The 13,848-nt window shown below is 33.5% G+C and overlaps 1 long non-coding RNA gene across 1 annotated transcript; it reads right to left on the bottom strand.

Moving 5' to 3' along the window:
* LOC107616768 lies at positions 11,200 to 13,273 on the bottom strand. Its single transcript, XR_001614634.2, has 3 exons — positions 13,031 to 13,273; positions 12,229 to 12,341; positions 11,200 to 11,767 (listed from the first exon to the last, which is right to left on the bottom strand). It is a non-coding gene; the product is annotated as an uncharacterized LOC107616768 (long non-coding RNA).

The raw sequence follows: 13,848 nt of genomic DNA, 5'->3' as shown, positions 1-13,848 counted from the left end.
TTTTCATCCGAGAGGATCATACAGCTTGCCATGGAAGGGAGCACGCATGATTGGAAGAAGGCAATAGGAAGGCAGAGGTTCTGAAGCAACAAAGCATCTCCAAACGCTTATCTGAAATTCCTACCAGTGAATTACATAAGTATCTTTATCTTATTTTATATTTTATTTATCTTTTAATTATCAAAAACCTCATAACCATTTGAATCTGCCTGACTAAGATTTACAGGATGACCATAGCTTGCTTCAAGCCGACAATCTCCGTGGGATCGACCCTTACTCACGTAAGGTATTACTTGGATGACCCAGTGCACTTGCTGGTTAGTTGTGTGGAGTTGTGAAAAGTGTGATTGCAATTTCGTGCACCAATGAGTAATATTCATTTGTAATTAAGAAATAAATATTCAAAAATACTAGTAAAAAAATCATTTTCCTAATATAATTATGAAAAATTTCATAATAAATTTTTTCAGTTAGAGTAATTTATTAATGGAGTGTTCAATATTTATATTCTCTCAATGTTATAAACTTAGAATATTATGCGATACTTTTATATATTTCACCGAATAGAATATTATATTATAAGGATATAAGAAATCAATGGTCTTATCAAGTAAAGAATATGATGAATAATTTTCATACCTTTGAGTTTTCATTTCATTAGAGAGCTCCTTATTTGCTTTCTTGGCATGCAATGTCCTTTGTCTTTCTCAAATTTTTTGAATACATTGCTTTCAAAGGGTTGAGATGTTCAAGTACACTAATGTTGATTTCTTCTAATTGATTATATTTGTTGGGTGATAACCTACCATAGTAATCTTATTTCTTAACTCTTTTTATTCTTGTTTTATTTCATGTTAGTTAGATTGTTGTAGTTAGATTATTGTTGGAGCTTGTTTTGTAAGAACTGGAAGCCAAATTAACATTTAAAAATAAAATAAAATAATAAATTAATTGCCCAAAATAGGTTCAAAATTTAGAAGTCTTAATTTTAAAATTTATAGGTGAGATTTGAATTCAGTAGAATTTTTCGAGTTGAAAAAATATAATTTTTTGCAGAAAAGTGCATAAAAATGCATACCGATAAATTAGCCGGCAGTACCGACTTAAATCTATCCGATACTGCATGAGAATAATAAAAACTGTAGAAAAACTTAGGAAAATAATTAAAGTTGAAAATCGGGCACTAATTCTAAAGGTTTGGTCCAAAGTTGGGACAAACAGGCCAAAAATACTAACAAGTTGGACCGAGCCCAAATTGGGCCCAAGCCCAACATATAAATACCCTAAAATGAAGCTCATTCAGCCTTATTCATCACTTACACACCAAAATTATAGCTGCATGAGTTGAGAGAAGGGGGAGAAGAAACACTATTCATCCTCTCTTCAATCGATCATAACTCGAGTTACGGTACTCCGATTCGGGTTCTGTTTGCGGCCACGCGAAGCTCTTGCCGAACCTGCCATTTTTAACTAGGTATTGTGGTAAGTTTTTCGAAAATTCCTGCCCAATTCTCAGCCCTTATGAATTTTGAAATTTAGGTTTTGGTTTTGAGTATATTTTTGTAATTTGGCTATTTCGGTGCCAACTATTAGTGGAAATTTGTTGGGTTTCATCCTAACTTACTGTGGGTAAGGTAAGCTTGTTCTTAACCCTTGTGAAATTGTGTATTTAGGAATGATAGGTATTGATTTTTATGAATTTATTGTGTATAGCTTGATAATTGTGATTTTTGGAGCAAGTGGAGTTGAGTTGGTGGCTTGATTCAGCTTGGTTGTGATCAATTGGTGATTTTTTTGCATATTGGGAATCAACCAAGGTATGGTTTTGGTTTTCTCTATGTAATATATAATGTTTCGTGAACCTTAGGCTAGTGGACCATAGGATAGGTTTGGATTGTTGATGATGTATAATGATTATTAATGTTAATGATTACTTTGATGAATTATGATGATGAATATTGATAATGATAATGAGTATTGATTGTGTGGTTGATGTTGATAAAGATTGGAGGTGGTGGCGAGTTTGATGATGATTGAATTGGAAAATAATGATTTTGATGAATTTGATTAGTAGTGATGATGTTTCATGGTGATGATATTGATAGAAAATCTAAGAAAAATTGTGAAATTGAATAGTTTTGATAGTGGATAAATGATGGATAGTTGAAAAATGCTTGGTATGATGTTAAAGTATGTTTTGAGTTGGTTTGGTTTAGAAATTTTGAAAAAATTAGAGAATTGTCACTTTTAGTAAAAATATGCTTTTGTTAAATTTTGACAGATCATAACTTGAGTGATGAGCGGATATTTTATACGCTTTTTGGCATCATTTTCATAGTTTTTACTATGTTTTGTTTAAGTTTTATTATGTTTTCATAGGTTTTAGTGCAAAATTCATATTTTTGGATTCTACTTTGAGTTTGTGTGTTTTATGGTGATTTCAGGTACTTTCTAGCTGAAATTGAGGAGCTTGAGCAGAAGTCTGATTTAGAAGCAGAGAAAGCACTGTAGATGTTGTCAGGATATGACCTCCGTACACTCAAAGGAGTTTTTCTAGAGCAACAGAAATCCAAATGGTGCGCTTTTAACGGCTTTGGAAAGCTAACATCCAGGGCTTTCCAGAAATATATAATAGTCCATATTTTGCTTCGGAAATGAAGGACCAAACTGGCATTCAACGCCAACCACCAGCCCCAGTCCTGGCGTCCAATGCCCATAAGGGGGTAGCTGGCATCCAATGCCCTTTAGGGGTTCCCAAGCCAGCATTCAACACCCCTAAGAGGCACTATCTCGTGGGAGACACTCAAGCTCAGCCCAAACACTCACCAAGTGGGTCCTAGAAGTGAATTTTTGCACTACAAGACTAGTTTATCTTATTTTCTATAATCCTTAGTTATTAGACTAGTATATATAGAACAAAGATCACCCTTGTTAGAGATCTTTGGCTCATTCGAACCTTTCATTGTATTTTTCTGTAAGCATGAGTCACTAACCTCCTAAGGCTAAGGTTAGGAGCTCTGCTGAGTTTCATGGATCAATAACATTACTGTTCTATCTCAATATGTTTGATTCTATTCTCTTATGCATTCTCATTCTTCATCTTATGAATTGAGGGTAACCCGTGACAATCACTCTTGTTCTACTTGGGTTCCGTTCGAGTCCTAACCCAGATAGCATTGAACTAGAGCTAGAGATTGTACTGCAGATTCTAATAGAGCATCTGAGCAACTTTGGATACGTGACATGAAATTCCGTTGACTATGGGTGCGTGAGGTCTCTGTGGCATTAAGGATAGAGTCAGAGAAGCAGCACTTTCTGATCTGAAAGATCTGCCTTGTCTGTGGCACCTTGAGTAGGATCGTGAAGAGGAGTGGATTGCTTAGAGCTTCATCTTCTGCTACAGTGAGAAGCCAAGAGGTGGCTTGATGAGAGGACATGAGTCACTTCAACATGGTGGATTGCTGCAGTAGCGGAGGTTAACTTGATGAGAGGACATAAGTTAATCACTTATGGCTGCCATTGAAGGAATCAGAAAGTTATTGAGGAAGACAGTAAGAAAAGTTAATCCAGAAAGACAAAGCATCTCCGAAGCCTCAACCGTTCTATCACCATTGATTTCACACTTATCTAGTAATGTTTATTTATTTATTCTATTTTATGTGTTCTCCGTGACAAACTATATTTTCTATCCGCCTAACTAAGATCTGCAAGATAACCACTGCTTGCTCAAACCGACAATCTCCGTGGAATCGACCCTCACTCACCTGAGGTATTACTTGGATGACACGGTATACTTGCCGGTCTATCTGTGCGAATTCTGCGGAGCCAGTTTCATGCACCATTGAGCCTCGGTTTTTAAAATTGATTGGATTTTGTTTTAAATTGAAGATGATGTAAAGAAATTTAAAATGATATAAAGTTTGAGAAAACAAAATTTTGTAGAGGAAATTATGAATGTCGGAAGTTTGGTACAAAAATCTAAATTCTGCAGTTATAAAATTTTTTCAAGTCTGATATAGAATGTGTACGTGGACATGTGCACGCGACGCAAGCATTCTCCTCTGTCCGGGGGTCTCGTGTATGCGGGCACTAGCATGCGCATGCGAGCATGTATTTTGATGTATGCGTATGCGAGTTTTAAACACGCGATGCGGGGATTCCATTCGGATTGGAACACACGTGTATGCGGATGCCCAATTTTCTATACATGCGTACACGGGACAGGGTCATGCGTACACATGACTCCTGTTTTGCTAAAAAATTATTTTCTTCACTTTTCAAGGATTCTCTAGCTTCCCAAACATTCTTTAAGTACCATTTAAGAATACCATCTAGTAATTAGGTCTTAGTATTACTAAACATGGGTTAGTGACTTAATTTAGTGAATTTCTATACGAGTTTAGAAGATGAAGACTTAGGTTTCTGAAGTCGTGAAGGAACTGGTGGAGTACTATGTTGGTGATAACTTAGAGAACTTGGGATTTGATGATAGTGGATGATAAACTTGTGAACTCAAGGACTAATGATGGTTATGATGAGTCGAGAACTCGGAGATAAATGAGAAAAATTATTGATACACACTGTTTTATACCGATATTTTTGAGACGCTATGTGCCTGGCAAGGGCGGTAGGTTAATCCTTTTTGTCGAGGTCGCGACGGCAGTGTAAGGACGGTGGTTAATCCCGCTTATGTTGAGATGTGAGGTCTGTGGTTGAGTATCTGATGAGAGAACTTTTGTGTGGTATAGAAATTCGCAGATAAATCCTCGTTGGAAGTATAGTTTCTAAACCAACAAAAGCCCTTTCATACAAACGTTTTGTTTGTCACTTAAGCAAACCCAATAAAATTTATAAACCGAAGTATTGAAACCTCGGGTCGTCTTCTCAAGGAATTGCAGGGAGGTGTTCTTATTATTAGTTATGAAAAATAGTGTTTTGGGTTTTGAGAGGTTTGAACAAGGGAAACAAGTTGTAGGAATTAATAAATTAATATCTAATAAAACTCTTGGCAAGGCATGAAAATTCGGAAGTCCTATCCTAGTTACTCTTATGAGAATTGAGTTTAACCCTACTTAGTTAACCTTTACAAAAGCAAGGAAAAGTCAAGCGGACTAATTAGTTAGATTCCCAAGTCCTAGCCAACTCCTAAGGAAAGGCTAGAGTTAGTGGAATTCCAGTCAATTAAAGGAATTAATCAACAATCACGATAAGTTTAATAACTCAAGAGCCTCCAGTTAATCAATTAAAGCCAAGAATATGAAAAGCTAAATAAGAATCATAAGTCTGAAATACCTCAATTGCATTAATAAAAGAAAATCAATCCACACATAAAGAGTTCATAAGCCAAATTGGTAACATAAGTCAGATACGAATAAAAGCATTAGAATGAATAAAAATATAAAAGGAATATTGAACCTGATGAAGAGTTGAAATCCTAAATCCTTTAAGAGGAATCCTAATCCTAAAACCTAAGAGATAGGAGAGAACCTCTCTCTCTAAAAACTACATCTAAAACCTAAAAATTGTGTGAATGTATGATGTATGATAAATGGATGCATTTCCCCACTTTATAGCCTCTAATCTGTATTTTCTGGGTCAAAAATTCTGTTACGTTCAGGTCGCGGCAAGGTGACGCGGAAGCGTTGTCCACGCGTTTGCGCGGATTGCACTTCTGCCAGGTCACGCGTCCGTGTGATCCATGCGTTCGCGTCGCCTGGCTTCGAGGCAGCTATGGCAAATTATATATTAAATCGAAGCCCCGGACGTTAGCTTTCCAACGCAATTGAAACCGCATCATTTGTACCTCTGTAGCTCAAGTTATGGTCGTTTGAGTGACAGGAGGTCAGGCTGGACAGCTTTAGCAGTTCCTTCAGTTTCTTGTATTCCTTCCCCTTTTGCATGCTTCCTTTCCATCCTCCAAGCCATTCCTACCCTGTAATCTCTGAAAACACTTAACACACATATCAAGGCATTGAATGGTAATAAGAGAGGATTAAAATTAGCTAAATTAAGATCAAAGAAACATGTTTTCAATCATAGCACAAAATCAGGAAGGAGAATGTAAACTCATGCAAATAGTATGAATAAGTGGGTAAAGAGTTGATAAAATCCACTCAATTGAGCACAAGATAAACCATAAAATAGTGGTTTATCAGTATCCCACTCGCATCCTTTCGAGTCACAATAGTGATCTGGGCACTATATCTCTGGGTAAATGAGCCGGACACTATATCCCTGGGGGTTCCATTTATATTCATGACCAAAAGACAATATTTCCATGAGAATGTGTTGGGTTGGCAGTTAAATCAATAATGTGATATCACAGCTAGTTTGGACATGCATTACACATTTAGGGTGATAGGGTGTTATACGTTTAATCTTTTCTATTTTTTTAGAATATATTTGACCATATAAATATTAGTTCTAGACATGGAATAGGATTTCTAAAAGAATAGCATAAGTCTAAGTAATTTAGTAAATATATTTGTAGTATATAGTTAACTTAGAATGCTTTTCTATTGCTCTCAACCTAGCATTTTTCATGATTAGGAACTGTGGATTTTGACAATACTTGAGACTCATATTTTTTATTGATACATTTAAAAAATTTAGTTATTATTCATTAAAATTAAATTATTTTGGATATTGAGTTACGTATTGTTCTTGTTTTGATTGATCATGAAATTTATACTCGTGAATTTCCAGAAGCGACATATGTATATACCACTTAAACATTCTTTTCTTGTGTGATTTTAGTCTCTTCTTACATTTGTAATCCTACCTTGTCTCATCTTTTGATTTTAATTGTCATTGCATGTATATATTTAAAATAATTGAGGCGTTGTTTGTTTCGGAGCCACTAACTATATAGCCTACCCTTATATCAACTCTAGTTAGCCACTTTGAGCCTCTTATTCCTTTTCATTGAAATATAGCACAATACAAGTCTAAGACAAAAAATTAATAAGTTACCTTGAACCTATATCTTTAGGTAACCTTAGAATGTTATGTGTGTTTAGGCATAAAATTAAGAGTCTTACGTAAGGATATGCAATAATCAAAATGAGAGGGGGAGAAGGAGGAATATTTGTATATATATATAAAAGAAAAAAAGTGCATGTGTGTATATATTAAATATAAATAGCAAAAAAAAAATAGGCAATTGTTAAGGTATATGGTTTAGAATAGGATAAATTGTGATTGTGGATTGGTTAAGTTTAGGCATAGGCACACATAAACTAACTTCGTAGAGAAGTAGGCTATTTTAGTTCAATTTTTTCAAATCTTACCACACCCTTATTTTGGCTACGTTTCAACCATGTTAAAAGTCCTCTTAATTATATATGCATATAGTAAATGGTTTTTTAGGGTAAATCCTAGGAGAATGACAAGTTAAGGAAAGTATTTTGTAAGGATGAGTAGGATGAGAGTTTAATTTATACATGTATTTGAGAGAATGAGTGATACATTATTTTTTTCAGCGAGACCCTATATTAATTAATGCATGAATAAGTAAATAGCAACTCAATTAGTTTTAAATTATTTGAAGCATTAAATATTTTTGTATCACAAATTAAACCATCCCACATTTGAGAATAACACTCCAACAATTTACAATTCAAAAAAATAGTATTGCCAACCTAAACTACACATGTATTTATACACAAATACATTGGTAGCAAATTTTAGTGGCTAATTTTAGTGTATAAATAGTATTTTTGATTATTATTATTAGGGTGATGCATCATGTCATGTATGTCTTGTGCAGTGTGTGTCATTTTTTAGTTGTGTTAAGCAGTAGATATTGAAGTAATTGCATGGCTATCGTCTGACAAATTTTTTTTCCTTTAAGAAAAAACAATAATATAATAAATAAACAAAGACTCCTGTGACGTGGTGTATAGGTATAGTTAACTTCATACTTGTTAAAATTCAAAACGTTGGAAATGGGGTTCGAACCCTTCTCATTAAGGAATGCAATATGCATGGTAAATTATAAGAGTAAAGTGACAATTAGGTCCCTGAGGATTTTGCGTTCGGACAAGTTAGACCCTAAGGAAAAAAGTAACAATTAGGTCCCCCAAAAAATAAAACGTGGACACGATACATTCTTTTGTTAGTAAGACTAACGGTGCCTCTAACGTAGACTGTTAATGTAAATGAGGTGTCCGTTAAATGCCACATTGGAATTACTCTAAATGATTTTGAATGTTGTTTGATTTTAACATGTCCCAAACCTTAATTGTCTAGAATCCTCAATTATTCACCCTAAAACAAAACAAAACCCTAGCACAATGCCAAATGAATAGCACCTTAAGCTCCCAAATGTAACTTCCAATTGTATGCAACAATATACAAGTCTAGAACAATGGAGAATCCTGATCGATTGTTTTTGGGATGCCCGAATTTTAGAGTAATTGTTATCTCCTTCTTATAGTTGCTTTGATTTGTTCTGCACAAAAAGAAAATATTTTCATTTCTTGAATTATTTTTTTACAGGAGAATTTACCATACTGCAAATTCTTTAAATGGCTAGATGAAGCTGTTGGGGATGAGGAAGTTATAGAAAGTGGAAAGCATGGTTGGGAGCAGAGATTGATGGATTTGGAGGAAAGAATTTTGGTGTTGGAGAAGCAGGAGTCTCCTAGAATTGTTGTTAGTCAATTTAGGGATGTTTGCTTTTTCTTTTTATTGGGTTTATATTTGCAGTAGTTGTGTCTGTCTTGTATAGTTGTACTAGGTGAACTAGAATTGTTACTGTAAATGTAATGTAATTTGTTTACCATGAATGAAGTTAGCTGTGAAGTGCGAACCATTATTGTAAGCATGTAGTTTGTTTACAATGAATGATATTATCTGGTTGTTTTAAATGTTTGCAAAATCTGATAAACAACCATATCAATGATAAAAGCACAATATGTAATCCGAAGTGAAACATAATTAACATAGATAATAAACATTACCTAAAGTGAGTTAAGTACATCAATAGACTAATGAAATTGCATCACTTGAATCCAAAATATGACCAAATTCAGCCTAAAAACATAAAGCACAATACTACTGTGTTAAATCCAAAAGAAAATATCACCCCTAAAATAACATCATATCTGCCAAAAAGAAATATCATCCCCAAAATAACATAATATCCGCCAAAACAACATTTCCAAATCAAAATTTTTAAACCCAAAAAAATTAAGTCATGATCCATTCAACCTAAGGAGATCAATCTTCTAATGCCAAGGCCTAGGCCTAAAAATTTTAACATTCTTTAGGCTGGTCCAGTGTTTGTTGTTTTCCTTGTTTCTGCAGAGAGATGATCAGTTGGTCCTTGAGCTATTTGTGATTGTGAGGCAAGCTGTGGGTGAGGGGCTTGTGCAGGCCTAACAATAGCTTATTTCTTCTTAAAGAGAGCTAAATTTAGTGGCTTGTTTGATGAAGGCCTTGATTAGACTTTTCCTTTCCTTGATTGCCTTGGATGATTGCTCCTACACAATGCCAGACCAACATCAATGGCTGATATATTCCATAAATAGTAAATATAATAATAGGGTGACATTATTAGCAATAGCAGCAGCACTACACTACAAGAAACATCGTTAAAATCGACTGCCAAGCTGTCGATAATATTAAAAATTGACGAAAAAATCGACAGCAGAAGTGGTCGCTATTAAGCTTGTCGATTTTTTAAAATTCTATTAAAATCGACGGCTTGCCAAGTTGTCAATAATAATCTAATAAAATGGCCAGTATTTCCGTCTATAATATGAGTTTGAGAATTTTGCTTGCTTAATAAAATCGATAACCTTGCCGTCGATATTATTATGTAAAATCGACAATATTTTTGTTGATATTTGATTCAATAAAATCGACAAAGGGGCCGTCGATTTAATTATTTAGATACTGACAAATACTTAATAAAATGGACAACATTTCCGTTGATATTATTATATAAAATCGATATCATTTTTGTCGATATTTGATTCATTAAAATCGACAAAAGGGTCGTCGATTTAATTATTTAGATACTGACGGCTTCTTTGCCTGTATTTTGTTTTTTTTTTTGTCTATTTTATATTTAAAAAGAGATAACGCTGCCGTCGATTTAATAGCTATATTTTTTAATTATTTTTTAATTGAAAAATAGTAGACAATTAATACAAATAAACTTTTAAATATAGAAATAAAATTTATACAAAATATTAGATAAATAAAATTCTAAATATAAAAATAAAATTTATACTAAATATTAGATAATGAGTTTACAAACTTATCAAAATAATAAATAATCATCTAACATAAAGACTCAAGACAAGATAAATAACTAAACTTAGACTTATTTTCGTTTAAACTGCAATCTACTAATAATACAAAATATTCGAAGCAAAGTAAATAATCCTACTCATACTCATCTAAATAATGATGTATTATGTTTGGGGGACCCATGAAGATTGTGTTTCTTCTTGTTGCAGGGTATGGCCTCCAATTGGTACCAGCCACAAATTTTTGCCTAAATCCATATATTAGAGATGACTAACTAAAGAACAAGAATCCATATATAAAAGTTTATAGTAATAATAAATATGAGAAAAATGAATTAGGGTGAAAAACAAATTTTATGTTATACTATAAAATACTGGTTATGTATCTTGCCTATGAACCGTGAAGGCATGAATATATTAGAATCTAACAAGAAGGTATCTCTATAGGCAAATACTATAGTTGTTGATTCAATAGAAGTGAAGAATCACACACTATTAATCACTCAATTCATTAGGAAACCATGTGTTATTATTATTTTTTATCACTAGTACAAGAACCAGTTTGCAGCAGTGTTAAAAGAGATCATTACGAATTTTGCTACAAATGTTTTACTGCACAACAACTACAAATGTTCATCATAGCTAAATTAATCAAAGAATATTACATTGAATCATTATGCTAAGGAAATAAAATTGTCTTTGACTAATTCCCCAGGTATATCTCTTCCAAACTCAAAATAATATCACATCTACAAATACAAAATGATTACCAATATAGAAGTATAGAATATTTGGATAGAATGGAGAAATCAAATCGGAATTCCTTTTTGTTATCACGTGTGTGCAAAATCTTTCCCCACATCCCCTGTAAGATTACTAGTACTTTCTTCCTTAGAATTATTACCCAGAATCATTTGACTTAGCTAAAAAACAAAACCACTTTTCAACAAAATTAGCAGAGCCATATATACTTTGAACATGTAAAAAGCATGCTTTGAACAAATAACATGTGAAGGGGGCCTAATCATAAGTTATGTAAGAAGGAAGAACATACTCTATAATTCATAGTTCAGACATGCATCTTAATTTTCTTTTGCAATGGCTGAGAATTCTCTCATGGTCATTTCAGCAATTATCTTTTGAGCAATATTAACATCTTAGTCTTTCTTCCTTGAAAATATAAATAATTATGCAGGAAAACTTAGAATGAACTAACCTCTTGTATAGGTTTGTTATGATCTTTTGGGTTCACAAATTCATTAACCCCAAACTTCTTAGTTGCCAATAATAGTAAATGATAAAATACCATCAATAAGTGAATCTCAATGGCAACCAGTTTGAAGGTTTATTGCCGAAATCTTTGTCCAATTGCACACAGCTTGTGGATTTGAATCTTGGAAACAATCAATTTGAGGATACATTTCCCAATTGGCTTCAAAATCTATTAAATTTGAAAATACTGGTCTTAAGAGGCGATAAGTTGAATGGTCCCATTGCCGAGTTGAAATCTGAAAAGATGTTTTCAAGTTTGATTATTTTTGACATATCAAGCAACAACTTTAGTGGTTCATTACTGAAATTATACATAAAAAATTTTCAAGCCATGAAGATTCCTGGGGATAAAGTGCATAGTTGAAGTTATTATATTCAAACTGGTGCGAGTATTTCTGAAGAAGGCAAAATTCAACCAGAATATGATGATTCTATAACTGCAACAATTAAAGGAACCAATACCCCTTTTGCAAAAATTCTAAGAGCCTTTTCAATTATTAATTTTTTAGAAAACAAATTTGAAGGAGAGATTCCAGATGTGTTTGGAGAGCTTCAAGCACTTATAAGCCTTTGACCAATCTGAACTTTCTTGAGGTCTTGAATCTTTCCCAAAACCAATTGGTGGGACCAATACCTAGAGGAAAATAGTTTGATACATTTTCAAACAATTGATGGACTACTAATATAAACTTATTACCTTTCAACATTCTGTTCCTCATAGTAGCTTTCAAAGGAGATACAAACTCTTAGTCAAAACAGCTTACTGAAGGTGCCTTGTTAACACTGCTTTCATGTGTACAGTCACTTGAGCTATACAAGAATGATTAGCAAACTTTGTAAGAGACTAACAAAAAGAAATGACCATTAAACTTTGTATATAACTCACATGTCCTTTATGCAGAAGCTTAAAGTGTCTCTAATGTCCCTAGTAAAAAGCGTTGCAAGACACTGAAGTTCTTTATAGATTTCTTTAGCATAAAACGAGGTTACATATAGTTGATCCCCACATTGAATCTAACTTAATAAAAAATAAGAGAACTAACACCGAAAATAGAGAAGAATCCTATAAATCCATGTCAATCATGAAGAAAGAATACAAAATTGTAGGATAACACAGAAAAATGAACAAAAGTAGTGATAACACTCGCAATGCTTTTCTTCCTTCATCATTCTTTGAATTGAAGACCTATATCATTGAGAAAAGTAGTGAATCATCTATAAATGCTGAGAAAATTTTTTATTGATGAAAACAATCAATTGAAGAACGAGAGAGAGAGAGAGAGAGTAACTAATTTTGATTGAGCACAGTCAATTGAAGGCAGCAGCAACAACGGCACAGAGAGACAAAGCGATTGATGAAATGTGATGAATTGATTATGCTAACTAGGTTTCAGTAATATTGATGTGATTGTTATTAACAAACGCAAATTCAGAATTTCATTATGAAAATACTAGATACAACAACTACAAAAATAAATATAATAATCAGAGGAACTTACATGAAGAGGATGGCGCGGCGGCGGGCTCGACGGAGGAGGAGAAGAAGAAGAAGAAGAAAATCTACTCTCTGATAGAGGATGGCGGGTTTTGTCAGTCGTCGGAGAAGAAGAAGCTCTACCGATCTGCTCTCTACCTCTCTCCGTGACGGTGACTCCATCTCTGGTATCTACTCTCAGGCATTGGAGAAGAAGAAGAAGCAGCTTCACTCTAAACTTTAATTCTCTGGAGGATTGGGGTTAATATTTGGGAAATTGATCAAAACAAAGGACGTGGGTAATAAACGCGGGCATAATTTTTTGTTGATAAAAATCGATAGTAAGTTCGTCAATTTTAGTTAAAACAAAAATCCACATTTTAGCCGTCTATTTTATATAATAAATTTATACCATTCATCTTATTTTAAAAGAAGATCTCCATCATTTAAATTTATTGACTGCAAAAACTGTCAATATTATAATTATTAAAATAGACAGCTAAGCCGTTGATTTTAAAGAAAAATAATTATCACCCATTATTTCGTCAGCAATGTGACAATAATATGAAGGTGTTGAAAGTTGTTAAAATAATAGACAGCATTGTCTTCGATTTTAATATTTTATTTTTAATAATTCCTTTTTTATTTTATCGATGTAAGCCGTCGAAAAATATCAACAGAAAATTTGACTGTCAATTTTTGGCGTCGATAATTACATTGTTTCTTGTAGAGCTAACTATAGTTGTGCTTGTGGATTGTGGGATATTCATTGCTGGGACTTGATTTGGCTAAAACATAGAATAAGAGTTGCATGAAAAATGTACAATTCCACCGTTTAGTGTA

Source organism: Arachis ipaensis, chromosome B09 (genome assembly GCF_000816755.2).
Source record: "Arachis ipaensis cultivar K30076 chromosome B09, Araip1.1, whole genome shotgun sequence".
Lineage (NCBI taxonomy): Eukaryota > Viridiplantae > Streptophyta > Magnoliopsida > Fabales > Fabaceae > Arachis > Arachis ipaensis.
The sequence above is the reverse complement of the archived record's forward strand: the minus strand, read 5'-3'. Positions and strand labels throughout refer to the sequence as shown.